Below are 15,948 nucleotides of genomic sequence, written 5' to 3' on the forward strand. Positions count from 1 at the left end.
CTCCTTACTAATTCCTGCTTTTTAATTGCATTAAATTCCAGTATGAACATTCATTTAATGTTCCTTTGCCACCTGTGGATTTCAACTATGATACCTTGCACCTCAAAGTTCCAGAGCTCAAAAACTCTATTCTGCATCTTCAGAAGAGAATGGGGAAAAAAAGAGAAAAATGCATCTAAAAGTTGATGAGGAGCAGAATTTGGGAAATAAAGGAAAGGATAATCCAGGAACCTTGATAGACTTAAATGTCAGGCACATTCTTCACAAGTACTGCTTGCATATTTGAAGGCCATTGCAGTCAAAATAGGACATTCAAATCTTGTTCTTATTTATATAGTGCTGGAGTGTATAAACCCTGGATGTATTAGTTCAAGGCCAACAAAACTCTCAGTGGTTTATATTTGTATTTGATTTATGTATACAAGAAAAAGTTTATTTCTTCTCTAAAAGCATGTGAGAGGTTTCTCAGAGGGTTTTCCAGGACCAGGGTACTCCAGGCCACTACAGCAACATGTGTAAACACCTGCACTGCAGATGCTAGCTTCAATCACATGCACTTGTGCAAAAATAAAACATTTGCTGAGGTCCAAAAGCAACTTTTAAAAGTTCTCTAAAAAAAAAAATAGAAAAGGATTGTGGAATCTGGGGGGTGGAGGAACACACAAGATGATAGTGTAATGAACAAGATGGGACAGATTTCATTCAGCTGAATTTCCTCCTCAACATCTAAGGAAGAAAGGGACAATAATTTTACTGCCTTTAGTAGCCTTAAGTGAGACAAGGAGATCTGCTATTGGCAGTGCAAGAGCCTAGGTTAAAGGGCTCCCTTTTTTCTGCATATCCTCTCCCACTTGCCCAGTGGCAGTAGCAATTTGGAGCTTTTCCCAGGCTGCTTCTGTTTTCCGGCCTCCCTCACACAAGCAAAGTTATTAGCCTCTAAGGAAAGAAAGAGAGAAAGAAAATGTGCCTCACATTGGTCCAGGGCTCTGAGCCTCTGTGCACATTCCTGGGGCTGTGTTTGGTGCTTGAGCTCTTCCCTTTGTCTCCAGGGAAAGGCAGGAGCACCAGATGCCTGTCCCTGCAGCTGCAGGTTGCTAATGGGGCTATGATGAATAGGGTGAAATTCATCTTAGCACGGAGAAACACAGCACTCCTACACAGACCTGCAAGACTGAAGAAGGGAAAAGCAGGCATAAAGTGAGTTATTATGGGAAGTGTTGGAAAAACAGGATCCGTGTCCAGAGAAATAAACCCTAAAAAACTTGGCAATGTGAAGGAAAGAGGAGGAATGCCTACTCCTCTGCACTTTTTTCAGAGGTAGAGGGTAAAAGAAAATTAGGGTCAGGAGATGAGCTGGTGAAAGAAAAATAGTTATTCCTTCAAACTCAGCTCTACAACTGGCATCAGGCCCAAAACCTGTGAGGCTCCTTGTTTTTCTAGGTCTTGTCATCTTGCTGGCAAGTGGAGGGCAGTCAGAGCTGCCACGTGTCACAAATAGCACATGGCACCTGAGCATCTGTCAGGCCTCCTCGTATCCCAGGTAGAAGGTCACTTGCTGTACTCCCACTGAGCACTATTTGTCTCACAGGAACATGCTGCAGGCCGAAAGTCAGGCAATCACAGGCTCCAGACTCAGTGGACTCTTGTTAATAATTCCTCGTAGTTCACAACCTTTGTAACCAGCATGGGCTTCATTTCCCTTAGAAACCTGTCAGGCAGCTATCAGGAGATGTGCGAAAACAGAGATAAACCAAATATATTATTAAACAAATAGCCCCACACTTAGGAAATGCGGACCTTTCAAGCTTTAAAGGAACATGCTCAGGTTCACCCTGTGATTCAGGGCCTCGTGCAGTCCTAGTGTGAGGGGTGTGTGGAGCACAGAATGCTGGAGCCCCTCCAGCTTCACACTGAGTTCTGCAGCTGTCAGCTCAGCACAGAAAAAGGAGCGTATCCAGCGTGGCTTCTCAGAATAAATTGATCCATACAGGTGATGCAATCCTGAAAAGATAGCCTCAGCCATCAGTAAAACTGAAAATCCTAGAAAACAGAAAAATGCTTACTGTGCTAATCTGTGACCCATTGGTTGAGTGAAAGATCAAATCCTTTGGGATTTGTCCTAAAAAATATCACAAAACTATTTCTCTTCTTAAAAGTCTGTAATCTCTTAAGGATATTGTCCACAAACAATAAAAACCAAGTTGCTCCCATTGGGTCAGCTTGATTGCTATCTCTGCTCATTCTGCTTCCAGTGAAGTGTGGTGTAGCTGTAACCACTGAGCAATAGAATAGAATGAATGTATGAATTGCTAAGATGTATTAAGAGTTTAAGTAAGTGATAAGTGAGGAATTTTCTTTAATGGCTTATATACTATACTTACAGAAACATTTTGAATTATGTGCTGAACTTTCAGATCTGTCATAAGACTTACTTCGCCTGGAGACACATAACATGTCAGCCTGCTGCCATGAGTTGTTTTGCTGTGCATTGCTGGGAATATGTTCACTCTCACACAAATCAGCACAGACCAAATTGCACTTACAGAACTATTTTGTTTTCAGTAAACATGAATGAAAATTTCAGGAAACAAATTCAGGTTCCCTAAAGTGAGAATAATTTTGCCCCGTGAAGTTTTCTTAATGCCAATGGAAGCTTAATTTTCCTGTTCCTTGAAAAGAAAAAAAAAAAATGCATTATGAGATTTGTAATAAGAGTTGCAATGGTACTAATGAAGTAGAATCTGTGAAGACATAAGGACGAGGTGTATAGAAAAGTGATATATTTAGAAAATATAGACAAGTGTTTAGACTTTAAAACATCTTTTCAGAAAGAATGTTCTGGAGTTTTTTATAGTGAGATGTATTTGCTGAACTCTAACACAGGAGGTGGTAGAATACAGCTTTGAAAGCTTTTGCAGACTGACAAGAATTACACAGGAGATGCTATTGTCCCAGTCAACTGTCTGATGGGAGTTTGACTATGCAGAGATGGGGAAATGCATGTGTGACAGCTTTTTTGAGCTTTAAATATTTGCCCCAGTGTAATTTTTGCATAATGGTCTATAGCTTTGGGGTTTCAGGAGAGGTTACAGAAGGGCTTTAGTCAAATAGTAATGCAAGGGTGGTACAGCAGCTTCAGCAAGAACAGTTCATTAACTAACTGCAGTCACCCTGCTCCTCCGACTTCTTTGGTAACCAAGCAGTGCAGATCATTTGAAAGCCTCACTTTTCAGCTGCATTTAGGGAAACTAAGTTGCCACAAGTGCTGTAATGTGAGTGTGCTGAGTCAAGCTAACTATTCAGCTCTGTGAGTAGGAATCATACATGATAGTGCAGCCTTAATTTAGTAGTGCTAGACATATTAATTCATCCCAAAACATTTTCTACATTGATTGTAAAATTAAAGAGTAAGGAGAAGCTTCAAAAGAAAAACACTCAACTGAAGGAACTGTGCCATTCCCTTGTAAACTATTGTTTCAACAAACTTCAAACAGGGTTTGTTCCATAAAAAAAAGAGACCTGTTGGATAGCTAGGGTAAGAGCAATCTAATCTAACTATAGATATCTAAATATTGGTCATTTCAGCTTTTCATTTGGTCATTTTAGCTTTTCCACATAGCAAGAAGTGAGCAACAGGATGATGAATGGGACCTGTCTTTTCATCACTATCTGAATGTGAGAGGAGTCTGTCTCTGCCTTTATCTCCTCAGTGACTAGAAAGAGTGTAGGGAAATTATTTCAGGCTTCGGCATTGACATTTGAGATGTGTAAGTAAATGTAGACTAAATCTTATCCTTTCTCTAATTTCATTCTAATATTCCATTATTTTCTTTCTTTTCTATATTATTATTGTGTAATCAGGCCTCTAAACGTTTAAGTTGTCAACCCATGCATTGGGTAATTATTGAAAAAACAAATGATAAGCTTTCTTAGAACAAAAATGTAGTAGTAGTTTTTTAATTTTCTCACCTTTCTCTTTGACCCTTGGCTTTAGTATGTGGGAGCTTATTCTGGGCATGAAAGAGGAGCTTGATTCTCTTGCTCATTGAATATCCGAGTACTATATTTGTTTGAACTAAAAGTCCAGGCAGTGGCTACTTTGGAAGCATTCAAATATCGTAAAACATGAGCAAGAGAATATGCATAGCAAATAAAATAATTCATTTTCATAAAATCCACCATAATCTAGAAAACTAGTGAAATTGTTTCAGAAAATTTTCACTAGCAGCACTTGCCAATCTGCCTAACTTGTGGCCTTATTTTACAAATCGAGCAACACAAAACAATAGAGAGCATGGAACTTCGTCAAACATATTTTTCCCTCTGTCTTGACTGCTATCTTAACAAAAAAGCCCAAAATTTGCTTTCTTAGTCAAAAATGTAAATAGAATTTTTCAGTTTGACTGTTTTTGCTTTTTGGCAATTACATTAATTTATTATATGTGAAACATGTTGTATCTATTATATTTTTGAACTGTATAACTTTCCACATTTGTGTACAGCATGTGTTGCTGTAAGATTTGTTAAGGATACAGTAATTGTGTTTGTCTGAGTTGGATTGTCACAACCTGTCTGAGCTCTATAGAAAGGGTGGCTAATATGAACTCCCACTGGGAAAACAAAGGAAAGAAGACAAAAAGAAAACCAAATTGCAACAATAGAAAATTATTACTAACATTCCAAAATTACTTATAATCCATGAGAACCAATAGAAAGCCAGATGAAAATATTGCATTATCTATAGAGAAATTTTGGTTCATTTTCTTGTTCCTTTTCTACTCTGCTTAGCACAGTTCTCAACAAGAACTTCTGCGGACCTTAAACAGAATACTGCAGTTTGCTCTTGGATGTATTAGCCTAGAAAGCAATTAAAATGCAGCTCATTTAACTCTGTAATAAAACTGCTGAGAAAACTGCAGGCAGCTGAGGGATCTGCAGAGTTCTGCAGTGTATTCTCACCAGTTCTGTGCTGGGCAGAGGATGCAGATTCTCCTTCACAGCAAACTTTGTGGTTTGACATTTTCAGGTTGAAACAAAATATTTGGAACACATTTTCTCAAAATGTAGCTGTACCAAAACACAGGTCAAAATTTTATTATTCAAAAATGTCACTGAACACATCTTCAAAAGCTGTTCAGCCCAGAAGAACTTCTAGATCTGCCCATTAAGCATCTCTCTGCTACCAGTTTGTGTCTCTGCTCTTTATTTTTAATGTCCCTATTATCCTGTGTTTACCATAATCTGTGATTATTAGATTTTTAACACTTCCAGAAAAATTCTACTCTGGATAATATCCTTGTATTTTTACATATCTGAAGATTGTCCTGGTCACAGAGAGGATTTCACATACTCAGCAAGATTTCAAACTGGCCTTGCAGAGAAATGGGCCTTGTCTCTGAGGCAAATTTAAGAGTAAAATATTTTAAAAATCAGAGTTGATTTATATTCTCTTGTGTGACCCCTGTTATCAGGAAAGGGATTTGAAGAGTGAATGGAGAGAGAGACACACTTCTCCTCTGACAGTACTGACCAGGCAGCTCTAGCCTATATATAGTGTTCATTAGGTCCCTTGGAAAAAACAGGACCATGAATATCTCTAACACTAAATGTTTCATGCTAAGCCATTCTCTCGCAGTTTAAGCTAGATCAGACAAACAAAATTATGGATGACTTTTTTTAAATATAAGCAATCAGAATATGAAGCTACAGTGCTCAGGAATTCTCTCTAATGTCTGTGAATGAGAAGATCATGGAAAAAGGGAATGAGAAGCTGATATAAGATTGGAACTAAATTGTCCACTCTGTGAACGTTCCTTTAAGTTTCAATCCATGTTTCTTAGCCACAATTAAATAAGATTGCAATTTTCTCCAACAAAGTGAGTAAGAGATTGTGAAAAAGACTGATTTTAAGAAGTTCATTCTGGTGTGTTAAATATCTCCATCTGAAAATAATTTCAGATTCAGAATCATAGGAGTTGAAGAGACTGTCTTCTCAGCCAGTATGTGTTTGAACTTAGGAAGCCTAAAGCACTTTTTGCCATGCTATTATCAGAACTTGAAGGTATTAAAACTACAAAATCCTTCAGATGATTTTTCCATGCTAAATGTTTTTTTTGTTCTGAGAAACAGGAGTGGTTTTCATCCCATTGTCTGTTCAGCCCTCTGTGAAAAATAGACCAGAGAGGCGTTTTATGTGTTTCCATCTCCTGAGAAGTGCAGGCCACGAGGAAAGGTCTTTAGGTCTGCCATCACAACCAAATCCAAGGGGAAAGGACATTCCAGATACACAACACAGCAGCCTTAGGATTGATGGTACTCCAAACACACAACGCCTGAGCACAAGAAAGGGCGATCATTAATTCAGGCAAAGCCAACTTATAAGTGCTGGAAAGACCCATACATAAGGTATTTTGAATGTTTTGGACCTGACAAAATAGAAATCCCCAAAACTTTGGTTTCAGCTATTTAGAACTGCTTTATTTATTTATTATTTTGCTAATTAGAGCTATCACCTACTGCTAGGTGATATCTCAAGAGATATTCAGGGAAGGAACACACTGTTTTACCTGGATTAATTAATTCAATTGACAACACAGAAGTAATTAAAACAATAATAATTCTACTTTGTCTGACAGAAAAATTCCTACCTTGTCACTTTTTTTTGGTGCAGCCTACTCATGTGACTGTAGATGGAAGGTTTTTGTGGGCTACAAAGATGCAATTTTCTGAAAGAAAAAGTGAGCAAGGTATGCAAACACAAGGAAGAAAAATCGATATTACAGATAAGTGTATATCATATTTTTCTTTATTTCAGTCTGAGAATCTTTAAAAGCACTTTAAGTGGTTAATATTTTGTCTGCACTGAACCTGTGTCAAGTCTCTCAAGATCTATGATTGAAAGTAGCCTTTTTCAGAATCAATAGTCTGCTGGTCAGAAAGGATTTCCTCAAGCATGTACAGCTGGGTATCTGGCTGGCTGGCTGCCTGAAGATGCTGAACTCTTTCTTTCCCTGTAGCAATGGGCCATGGCCAATTTTATTGTAAGGTCAATTACATACAGGTGGATGCAGTTTTCAGGTCTTTTGCACAGTTACTTTGCTCCTCATTTTCTGTAATCAGGAAATACAAATGTCTTAGTAATTTTATTCAATGCAGGGGTCAAATTCCTGTTATAAATTGTTGTAACTCGGTTTGCGCCAAGAAAGCAGTGGTGATTTACCTCAGCTGAGGATACACAAGTAGCTGTTTTCCATTTCCTTGGTCTTGTCTTTCTTCTCAGATACTATGTTGTAGCAAAACATAGCGTTTTGTATTATCTTTTGAATTTGTAGTGGGGTTTAGTATGCATTGAAATATTTATTGTTAGTGTGTATAGTCTGCCAATTGACATTCTGTTGCCAAATAAGATTCAGCCAATGGTCAGAACTGCAGGGATGGGATGGCCAGGAGGTTTTCAGGTGGACAGGAAAGCATAATAGCAGCAGTGCAATAGTGTGAGAGCTCTCCTCCAAATATGAATACTGACCAGAGAGAGGCGGGGTTGAGGTTGCCATCTCCCAGCAATTGGCTTGAAGAACCACAGTTAATAATCTCTGCTTCCTTCATTGGAATGAAACACTTTTCCAGTGACTTGGTCAGGTAAAGAACATTTAGCATCAGAAATCTTTCAGTGATCTGTGATTTCTGACATTTTTGAAAGTTGTTGAGTACTTAATTTCTGTTGAAATCATGTTGCATGTTAGTGCTTTTTTACATGTCCTTCATTCCTGTCAGTAGATAAAAGACACTATCTCCAAAAATCCAGACAGAATGTTTTAGAAATCCAGTACAGCTTTCCATATATCTCCACAGATATACTAACACAGCTGTACTGAGGGGAGTGATGAAATATCTACCAGAAGAAAATAAGCCATTAGGAGAAACAATAAAAGGGCTAAGCAATGCCTAAAGCTAGAGAAAGAGAAGAAAATTTGAAATCCAGGCAATGGGAAAAAAATATCACTTAATCACTTGATTAAATGAGACTCCAATGGGCAAATTAACATTTTATTGTTTCCTGAGATGGTGTAACATATATGCTGAGTAGACCTCCTCCAAAGGTAACGAAATGCAGGCTTTGCTTTTATGGAAAAAACATGGTAGTGACTGTCTGCTTTCCCAGACATAGATGCTAATGTATTCACAAAGGGAAGCATTTGTCTGGCTCAGCCATTTTCAAAGTGTATGTCTAGATGAAAGCAGCGCAATATTAATGTCCACCAAAGGCATTAAAAGTAAATTCAGATATAGGGCAAAGATTTAGGACTCTCTGAATAAACACCTGACTGCAATCTGGAGTGAGTGAGTGTTAGGTAGTGTCTTGCTCACATAAGAAACAGAAGGAAGAAAGAAATATGCTCCTTTACCTAGTAGCTCTGTATTTCGCTTATCTTCTCTCATATTTGTTCTCTGTTACTTTTTTTTTTCACTTAATTACTGGCCTAGTTGCCACTCTTAACTGGTCTTTTCTAAGGCTCAACTTTGTTTCTTTGCGGAGGAGAGTGTTGTAGGACCATTCAGATTTAGTGGGCAATTTTTTTGTTCTATCTTCACTGTACAAAGTGAGATTATGGACTATTTTCATTGCTACTTACTACTTAATAAGATACAGTAGACTTTCACGTAAGTATTAGGAGCTGGCATTTGTTATCTTTTTCTTTATTGTTTTCCCACTTATGCGTTATTCAGTACTCAGATGTTCACATATGTTCTCCATGAGCTGATTGATTATGTATGAAAGTACACTATAAATATCTGCCTTAAACAAAACAGATTTAATTTATCTGATTTTTATCACCTTATGTTTCTTCAGTTGAGTTTGCCTTACACACCCTGAATTCCTGATACAGTCAAATCTGGAGTATAATAAAGGAAAGATTGATCATTGCTAATTATCTCAAATTGGGTTTTGTGCAATAAACCACTGAATATTACTGAAAATAACTGTTTTACTTACGATTAAAATTTATCAGTTAATTAATAGTTTCTGGTCTTCTCAAGTTTGCTTTCTCTAGTTTGCAATTCTGTAGACAGTCCTGTGATGCTGCATCATTTCACAATTCTTGTATTACTTGTTCATCTGTGTTTTTATGTGTTGCTAGTGTGCTAGTAAAAACTTCCTTAGTACTTGCTTTCTAAGGAAAATCTTCTTGTTTAGAAAAGGGAGAATAAAAAGAGATGTAGAATCTCCTTTCAAGGCTGGGACATTGTTTTCCCAGTGCTCCTTATTCTGTGTTGGGGAAAAGCAGATTTTCCTGCACCAGATGGTCTTCTGAATCATGTGTCATCTGCATCACAGTTACAGGTGCAAACTATCATGTGCTGAGTTCCCAGGTAGCTGCCAATTACATAAAAAAGCTTTGAGAGTTATTAACAAGTTTAATTAACAGTATGTGAACCATGTACTCGTCTTCTAATTATGAGCAGTTATCTGAAACCCTTATCTATATTACATACTAACAGCACCCAAAAGATCACACTATGTCAAAAGAGTTCTGATTTGCGAAAGAAAAAAACCTTTCCAAAGCTATAATTAAATATTGGTAAGATATGTTTCCATCCTCAGCTAACAACTAGTGCACTGTTCGTTTAACCAAAAAGGCACCCATTTAAATGACAGTCATACAGTTTACATGGATATGGGTCTAGTCAAATAGGTGCTGAACTGAACTCTTTTAAACTGTTTCTGCTGAACAAGCACAAGCAACTTAGCAGAAATACATAGGGATGAAGCCTAGTGATGTTATTTTTCCTTAATGGAAAAACCATTAATTACACCACTAAAATATTTTCTGGAATGTCTGACTAGTGTCTTTTATATCCTATTGTATTCTCTTATATAAGAGAATATTCTTTCCTTCTCCCCCCACCCCCCAAAAAAACCCACCTTTTACTGGGATTAGTAAAGTAAATCTGACATGTATATTTCAAATTCCAAGAAATCTCTGAATAATATTCAATGGTATATTACCTCTCCTCCACTAACTTGTTTGTACTATATTAAAAGCAAATAGTAGAGTAACTAAAGAAAACACAGATAATAAAGAAATGCACTAGGATGCACTAGGATCCAAGCATTATATGATGTTTGCTTAATATTTTCCTTTCTTAGTCTTGGGGTTTTACTTTTTCAGGAAGAAATTAACAATTTGATTCCCTGATTAGTTTTTGTATACTTACTAATAATTCAGAAAGGAAAAATGCATCGGAATAATGTCTTTAATAAGATAGTTTAAGTTACAATGTATATATATATATATATATATATATATAAAGAGATTTACTTAACTAAAAAGTAAAAATCACAACAATGATGCCCCATTCTTCTCTCAATTGGCACACACACACACTCATATATATGTATGCATATTTATATATATGGGTTTTTTTTCAAATTTGTACCCAAAATGCTTTTATTATTTGTATATCACTTAAAATGACTTTTCAGTGTATGAAGATCTCACTGAAGTTGAAGTGGCCTGCATAAATTGATTTTACTTCTTGCTGTGGAGGTTCCTCTCTTGACCAAGGAAGGTGCAGCCAGATTTCCACACCCAGTGTGTAACATATTTAAGATTTTCCCTACTATAGAGTACCTCATCATTTGGTGGGTCAGAGGATGGAGATGATTACCCATTAGTCCATTTCACTGCGGTTGGTCAGATACAGCAGCTACCAGGAGAGTTTGCTAGTGCCTGTCAGGGCTGATATTCCCAGTCCTGCTGTGCCTATACTGAAATGGAGCATCTTTCTACCATCCACACATGTGCCACCTGGGGTATTCATAGGTGAGATCTCCAAAGAGTCCCACTGCCAGTATGGTTGAGACTTCTAGTATCCCCTGGAGCTCAGGAGTTCCTCAGGGTGGTGGCAATGCATTGGGCTTGTATCTCGTGGATGGGTGAGGAGATGGAAATGATTCTCCATAGAGTAGTTTTGGCATAGAGGGCAGAGACAAAGGGTGGTGCTTTCACAGTAACATCTATTAACATCTATTGTTGTGCGGATGGGCTCTTCCACTAATTAGAACTATTTCTGAGTGGGTAGTCTTCATTTTGATGTTTCAAAACACTTCCAGTATTTTATTTGTCCATGTATTGCAACTGGAAGAAAATAAATTATGTATAAATGTTCAATAAATATTTGGAAGTCTTTGTGTGCCAGATTAATCCAACTTGGTATAATACCTACCTGCCCACCAGGGTTTTATTGTTTGGCAGTGGCAGATCTCACCTGCCTTTGCTGATGATACTGATCCTTCTGAAATAGAATATTTGCCACCATAAACACCAATATTATATTTTTTTCCTCCCCTCCTCCTGCACTTCTTTATGAGACAGAAATGGGGAGCCAAAACAAATAGAAAGGCTTTAACATTTGAATTTGTGATTATCTCTCCTCCTGAGAGAAATGTTTGATGTTATAGTCACAGAAGCAGTTTAAACATAGAGCAGGTTAAGGTGGGAGCAGTAACCCCACCAGAGATGAGTGAGACCTGTGGAGACCCAGTCATCTGAGGGAACAGATCTGTTATGGAAATCTGATTTGGTCAGAATATACAGAGTTCCCCAAATCCAATCATATCAGAGGAAAATAAAGTTTTGGACAAAAAGTGGAGAGAGGGAAGAGGACCGCAGAGTTTCTTGGCAGACAGGGAAGATCCACTCCAGAATTGTGCTTGTGGCTACCTGTCCAGTCAGCAGGAGAGTGAGAAAACACAGGCTTGAATGTTTATCTCTTGCACCCCAGAGAAATGCCCTGACTATAGACCTGTTGAAATGCTTTGAAATGTTTTAGTTTCCTAGTGATATAGAAATGGAATCTTTTTTTCATGGCAAAATATTTCATAGGTCAGACAGTTCACTCTTAGCTTAGCCCTGTTGTGCCTGTGTTTTATTCAAACTCTGTCCACCAAAATAATTAATCCAGAAATAATGCACATAGAAAAAGCCAGCAAGTGCTATCAGTAAAAAGGTAAGTAAGCTAACTGCCCTGTCAAATGATCACTTTATTCTTCTACTGAACAGTGTATAAATAAACCTTATCTGTATAACTCTTATGTACCATCTTTTGTCTGTGGATATGAAGCATTTTGTAAGTGGTAAACTCTAATCCAGGACGTCAATTAAGCACATGTTTAAACTGCTCTTTAGAAAAAGGTCTAACTGAACACTTGTTTAAGTATTCTTTTAATTAGGGGTTAATTAATGAAAGCACCAGAATTTCCTGTGAAGGGATATTTTTCAGATAGAGAAATGGAAGCCAGACAAGTTGTCTTGCCAAGGACTGCACAGAGAGTTACAGGCAGAGCAGAGATTTGAGCACCTATCACTCCTCTCCAGACAGTACTGTTTTCCCAAAGATCCGTGCAGTTTTACTTCAAGCACTTCTGCTGCATTCACGGGCTAACTGGGGAACCACAGGCTTTGAAGTCAGGAAATGTGGTAGACTACAAGGATACAAGCTGACAACTTTTGAAACATTCTCTTTATGGTTCAGGACATAGTGGAATAAATGAGAACCTGTGTACTATTTTATTGGAACCTTTTTCTTTGTAATTCTTAGACTCTGTAAATCACTTTAAAAAAATCACCAAAGGGGAAGAAAAAAAAAACAACAAAAAAGCCCTCCACTTTTCTGCAAATCAGACAAAGAAAAAGGGAGAAGCATTTTATTTGACAGAGAAGGTCAAGAATGTTTTCCACTTTCCTCTACAATTCTGGCAGCCAAGGGAAATCCAGATTCATGAACAAGGAGTATTGTTCTTATGGTCAATTAATCTATTGCTTTAATTCCCTTCAGAGTGATTGCTGTGATCCCCAGGTGTTTTTACCCAGAGCCTGTCTGCCTTAGTCTTTGGTGACAGTCTGACAAATTCCTTATGGACAAGTGCTCACTTACGCACATGTTAATGCATCAGCCATACAGCCAAATATTGTTAGGTTAACTAAAAGCCTACATATTAACTGCATGTAAAGGCTAATGCTATCCTTCTGTAAACAGAGCTGAGTCTCGTTGTAGCTGTGTATGAAGAAAATTATATCTTAAAATATTTTCTTAAAAATATTTAATTTCAAGCTTACTTCTGTCTTTGACAGGAGCAGCCTTTCTGAACTAAGCAGGGAATATTGCAGTAAATTTATAGGAACATTTATCAAAACCTAGCAACACCACACTACTAATCTGGGATTCAGCACTTTACCAAATGTGCTAGAAAGTAACAGCAGGAGATGTTCCCAATTTGTGAATGAATTCGGTGCTCAGAGAAGTGAATGAGCCAAGAACAGCCTGGGAAGAGGGAGGTGTGTGGTTCCTCACCTCTTCTCCACATGACAGTTCTTGCTCAAAATTGGACCCATGAATCTTGAAAGTTGGTTCCATAAATGAGTCACTTTCTGAGCAAAAATAACTTACATGAAATTAGAGTTTGAAATGGTTAGACTGAAAAGAACATTTGGTTTATTCAAATATATTTGATTAAATGGTATCCAGCTGAATATCTAGGACCTGAAAATTCCTGGATCTGCTTTCTTGCATGGTTTGAGTCATCCTTTTGATTCTGTCCTTTTCTTAGCATCAGAGACAGTAAACTAATCTTTTCTACTCACTGGCACATTTCCTGGTTCTGCTCTCTCCCAGCTGCTCACCAGGCTTCTTAGTTCACCTTTGTACTGCTGTAGCTTTTGTGCTGTAGCTTTTCCTCACATTTCCACATGCTTTCTCCCAAGTCCTCTTCTTTCAAACGACTGTCTCTTTTCTGCTGGTTTTATATTTTATCTTAAATACACTTTTTAATTTTTCCTTTATTGCAGGTTAACTTTTTTGTTTGTTTGCTTGCTTTTTTTGTTGTTGTCTAGTGTTGTGTTTTTCTTAAAAGAGATACACTGAATGGTTATAAATACTAACAACATTTTTTAAAAATTACCTTGCTAAAACAATCTCTCTTACCTGGGGCTTGCACAAGAGCTGTTTGAACACAGTCTCCAACAGGGCCAGGCTTTCTGATTTCATTTTTATCTTCATCTTGCGCTGCTTTTTTTTTTTTGGTTTTTGTTTTTTTGTTTTTTTTTTTTGTTTTTTTTTTTTTTTTTTTTTTTTTTTGTTTCTTTCTTTCTACTCATTTTCACTTCAGCTGCAAAACAGATGAGAAGTTGTGGGTCTAATCCATACACATAAATTTGTAAAAAAAAAAGAAAGAAAAAGAGGGAGAATTTTTCTTGAAATTGTTTTTACTTATGCAGGTATTTAGCTGATATTGAACCACAGATAGTAACCACAGAATGACCACACGGTCTTACCTTTCTACCCAGGAGTCCTGATAATCAAACCCTCTCTTGCATTAACCAGTACAGTTCTGTTAAATCAAAGGCAATGCACTGATTTGCTACATCTGAAATATCTCCAGAAAACATTACCCTTCTCGGGTATGCAGCAGGCATATCACGTCAGCAAATCCATAAAATGAATTGCCACACAATAAAGCAGCATGACAATAGATCTATTTCTCACCTGTGCACTGAAGTGTGGTTCTTCTGCAGTGTAAATGAGGCCAACATTTTTGTCACTGACATGTAGAGAAAAGCTCATATGCTGACAGAAAAGCTCTTGTGATGACAGAGTAATGCAGGGCTGAGAAATCTATCAAGAAAAAGGCAAGGATAAGTTGTTCTGCTGAGCAGCAATATATACAGTCCACATGTATTTGTGCTGCTGGATCACCATCTCAACTACTTTCTTGGATTTGTATGTAGAGTATATTTAAATTCTTGTGCAGGAATCCAAAACTGTACCTTTAATTGTACCCATCTTAAGTCTGCTTCCCTGTCTGTTATAAACATCACAGGTTTTAATTCACTTAGCTTTGACCTTCTAATAGTTAATAATCTCTTTTAAGCTAATTGATCACATCTCCTCCAAGCATGATGGGAAAAGATTCATTCCAGCCAAAGCTTTCCATATATGTTTCCATGGTTTGCTACACAAGCTAGATAAGCTTGCACAGTGAAATTATAAATAGCTGCTACTGAGTGAGAACATTCTCACCATTTGTGGCTGTATCTTGTATAGCACAGTTCTTGTGTGGAGCCAAGCATTTTTGAATATAGAAAGGAAATATCACAAATCAGAGCCATGATATTTATGCAATCCACAGATGTCTAACAACACACTCTCATTGGTACAGACATATTAATATACAGGTACGTGAAAATCACAGGAATTGATGTTACAGTCCCTCTATTAAATATTTTGTTGACTTGTTTTCATTTTAATGAAATTGCTTCATTTTAATGAATGACTGCTGTTTATTCCTTCACTCTCCTAGTGAACAGAGGACAACCTAATTCCAGGCATTTCACAAATCCACTCAAATCCCATCTAAAAATTGAATTTACCTGTAACTCCATAAGTAGTAAAGAACATGATCTGAGATCAGTAAGTTGAAACTGATTGACATTACTTAATTTTTATTCTTTTCCTGAATCCAAACTTGTATTTCTACTTTTTAATGTAACTAATTAGATAGAATTTGTTATTTTTTTAAATTTCATACAGTATTTTCAGTACCCTATAAATATATGAGTCATAGTGAGGGGCATGCTTATTTGCAAAGAAAAAGTGTAAATCAGGTTTAAATACCAATGGTTTGTATGTACATGTATCAATTCCATTATAGTCTGAAGCTGGTTTTCAATGATCAGGTAGTTCTTTATTCTTACAGATCTGGCCAGGTAGATATAGCACTGGGAGTCCCATCTGTGACAGACTTTCTGTTTGGCATTTTTGGGGAGTACTGATGTGTCCAAGGGATTTGGGTGATCACATCAGGAATAAAAAAGTGTAGAAGCACTGGACTCATGTACAGATCACCTTTGCCTTGGGATATTAAGAACCTTTTCCCATATTTCTGAA

The 15,948-nt window shown here is 37.2% G+C and overlaps 1 long non-coding RNA gene across 1 annotated transcript in view; it reads right to left on the minus strand.

The window, feature by feature from the left end:
* Nucleotides 1-7,115: 7,115 nt before the first annotated feature.
* LOC121468086 (uncharacterized) overlaps nt 7,116-15,948 on the minus strand; it is a 58,653-nt gene continuing 49,820 nt past the window's right edge. The window contains exons 4-6 of the long non-coding RNA XR_005978044.2: nt 14,548-14,676; nt 13,987-14,170; nt 7,116-9,376 (exon numbers count right to left, since the gene is read on the minus strand). This is a non-coding gene — a long non-coding RNA (uncharacterized lncRNA). The remainder of the gene's footprint in view (nt 9,377-13,986; nt 14,171-14,547; nt 14,677-15,948) is intronic.

This window comes from Taeniopygia guttata, chromosome 1A, assembly GCF_048771995.1.
Source record: "Taeniopygia guttata chromosome 1A, bTaeGut7.mat, whole genome shotgun sequence".
Lineage (NCBI taxonomy): Eukaryota > Metazoa > Chordata > Aves > Passeriformes > Estrildidae > Taeniopygia > Taeniopygia guttata.